Source organism: Rutidosis leptorrhynchoides, chromosome 2 (genome assembly GCF_046630445.1).
Source record: "Rutidosis leptorrhynchoides isolate AG116_Rl617_1_P2 chromosome 2, CSIRO_AGI_Rlap_v1, whole genome shotgun sequence".
Taxonomy (NCBI): domain Eukaryota; kingdom Viridiplantae; phylum Streptophyta; class Magnoliopsida; order Asterales; family Asteraceae; genus Rutidosis; species Rutidosis leptorrhynchoides.
Window position 1 is genome coordinate 588,316,719 of NC_092334.1, and position 3,340 is coordinate 588,320,058.

Below are 3,340 nucleotides of genomic sequence, written 5' to 3' on the forward strand. Positions count from 1 at the left end.
GAATCAACTAGCTTCGACATCATATCTTCTAAATTTGGCTTTTTTCATCAGTTTGTGGTGGTTTGTTTTGAAAAACAGGTCTTTGCTGGTTGTAAGTATTATTGGATACTTGTTGATTACTAGGACCTTGTTGGTTGTTGTATGGAACATTTCGGTTATAATTCTGGTTTTGATTATAGATCGGTCTTGGCGGTTGATAATTATTCTGATAATTATTTCCAGGCCTTTGGTTTATGTATGAAACATTCTCTCTTTGTTCCATTGTTAGTACAATACTGAGACAATCTTTTGTCAAATGTGGTCCTCCACACTGCTCACAACTAATTCGTATTGAGTGTATATCCTTAGTCATCTTTTCCATTCGTCTCTCGACAGCATCTATCTTTGCAGAAATGGAATCTAAGTCATGGCTAGAATCGGCTCTAGCTGCTTTAGATGATCTAACGATATCTTTTTCTTGGTGCCACTCATGTGAGTGGGAAGCAGTGTTATCAATAATTTTGTAAGCATCAGTTGTGGTTTTCTTCATAATGGAACCACCAGCTGCTATATCGATGTCTTTTCTTGTAGTGATGTCGCATCCTTGGTAGAATATTTGTACTATTTGACAGGTGTCTAAACCATGTTGCGGACATCCTCTCAATAACTTTTCAAATCTTGTCCATGCTTCATATAAAGTTTCATTTGGCTTTTGTGTGAACGTAAAAATTTCTCCTTGAAGTCTCACGGCTTTAGATGCAGGAAAGAATTGTTTAAGAAATTTTTCAACTAAAACGTCCCATGTATCAATCGCTCCTTCAGGTAACGATTCTAACCAATCTTTGGCTTCTCCCTTTAAAGTCCAGGGAAATAACATGAGACATATCTGTTCATCCTCCACTTCTCTTATTTTAAATTGAGTACAGATCCTATTAAAGGTACGGAGATGTTCATTTGGATCTTCCTTCGGTGCACCACTAAATTAGCATTGATTAGTTACCATGTGTAGGATTTGTCCCTTGATTTCATAATCTGGCGCATTAATGTCAGGTTGAGTAATTGCATGACCTTGGCCAGTGCGTTTAGCTCGCATTCGGTCTTCCATACTTAGAGGTTCCAGATTTTTCATGATTGAATTTGTTGAATCTGAATCACTATAGGATTCTGATTTAATGGTAGGTTCCTCAACAATCTCTGTTTGAATGATTGGTGGTTCCGGAGGAAAGATTAATGGTTCAGGATCTATGAATTGTCCCTGAAAATTCTCCAGATTCTCAATTGTGAGGTCGGGTTCAAAAAATGGATTATCGAAAATTTGAATTGGAGTACTTGGTCGACTGGATGATGATTCTAAAGAAAAATCAACGGCGACAATATTTGCTAGATGTCTTGATCTGGTTACAGGTGGTGAACGTACAAAAGGTGGTGAACGTTTTGCTCGGTGCATTCACTGAATATCCTATTAGTTTTTAAAAAGAAAGAAAAATTATATAAGTTATCCAATTAATAGACTTTTCTGATTTTGCCTACGTTTCGAATAGCCAAAAGATGCAGCAGAGGGGCAGGATTCGTTTAGTCTCAATATAATTGAGTACTGTTTGGCTCCAATAACCCGGTCCACGTACAAATCCAACTATTACTACGAACCAGAAAATTTTGATGTCTATCAATTTAACCACTTAAAATAATTTTTCGTTTAAATTTAAAGAAATTTTAGATAAGAAATAGAAAAAATCTAAGTCCTAAAAACTAGAGCGTCGAGAAATAAGAAAGAAAAAGAGCGCGTCGAAAAACGTCGAAAAATAAAAGGTCGAAAAATAATAGGCGTCGAAAAATAAAAATAAGAAAGTAGCGCGTCGAAACTTAAAAAGGAACTAAAAACTAAGAATTAAAAGTTGCATCTAAAAATATTAAAGCTTAACAGAAAAACTATATCCCAAATGGCAATAACTTAAAAAGGTACTAAAATATATAAAACGGCGTCGCAAAATTCTAAAGCACCTAAATCTTAGTCTAAAGAAAAAGCACTTTAAGTGATTTTACTGCAAATCTTAAAAATCTAGAAATAAAAATAACTATGGCAAAAACTATGTCTTAAAACTAAATACGAGCGAAAAATACAAATATTACCCTAAAATGAATAAAAAGAAACAAAATATAAAAATAAATTTAAAGTTGTAAAAAGTACAATTTTTATAAAAATATTATTTTTATATTATTTATTTAATAAAACTATTAATTTTATAATTTAATTAAACTAATTAAACTAAATAAAACAAATTAATTAAAAACTAAACTAAATAATTAAATAATCTAAACCCTAATTAGGGTTATAATTAATAATAATTAATAATTATACTCCGTAATGATTGCTGTTTTTAGGTCAAGTCTGGCGTGTCTGACAGGGCCATGCGATCGCATGGTCCTCACGTTAAAAATCCATGCGATCGCATGGATAAGGATTTCGGGCCAGGGTTTGGGCTGCTACAGTAATCGGGCCGAGAGTTTTTATTATTTTTTTTTCTGTTTTGCTGTTTTTATATTTATAAAAAGTATTTATATGAATTAAATAAAACTTATATTTTTACAAACTAAAAATAGAAATAGAGAAAATTTATAAAACTTATAAATTTAACAAACTATTAAAAATATATAATTTTTTTTGTTTTTCTTTTTATATTTTTGAATATTTAAAACGTATTTTTACAAAAGCGTATTTTTATAAAAGTAAACAAAAAATAAATAATTTTTTTTATATATATAGCGTTACGCTTCCGGCGTTTAAGCAAAATGCTTCCCCGGCAGCGGCGCCAAAAATACTTGATGTGTGCGAGATGTACTAGGAAATAATATTATTTTTGCAAGGAAATACTATTAAATACGATACAATTTTACACAAGTTATTTATTTATTTATAGAGTGGATATACTTAAATCTTGCTACAACACTTATAGGCAGTGTACCTAATCGTACAGTAGTGTAGTTTTTAGTAAGTCCGGTTCGTTCCACAGGGAAAATTAAACAAGCTTAACGCTATATTTTTAACTTATAATTGTAAAAATACAAAAATATATATAAGTAATATTATTATTATAAAGGGGGGGTTTTTACCGTTTAATGACCGGTTTGTCGATTTTAAAACTTTAGTTGCAATTAAAACCTAATGTAAAATACTAAAAATAAATACAACTTAATTTAAAGCGTAAAGTAAATAACGATAATGAAATTGCGATAAATAAAAATGCGATAAATAAAAAGTATGACAATTAAAGGGTACGATAATTAAAAGTGCGATTAAATACAATGACAATAAATAAAAGTGCGATAATTAAAAGTGCAATTAAATATAAAATAAAGGAAA

The 3,340-nt window shown here is 30.7% G+C and overlaps 1 non-coding gene across 1 annotated transcript; it reads left to right on the top strand.

The window, feature by feature from the left end:
* Window positions 1-617: 617 nt before the first annotated feature.
* Window positions 618-724, top strand: LOC139894713 (small nucleolar RNA R71). Its single transcript, XR_011775199.1, has one exon. It is a non-coding gene; the product is annotated as a small nucleolar RNA R71 (small nucleolar RNA).
* The last annotated feature ends 2,616 nt before the right edge of the window (window positions 725-3,340 follow it).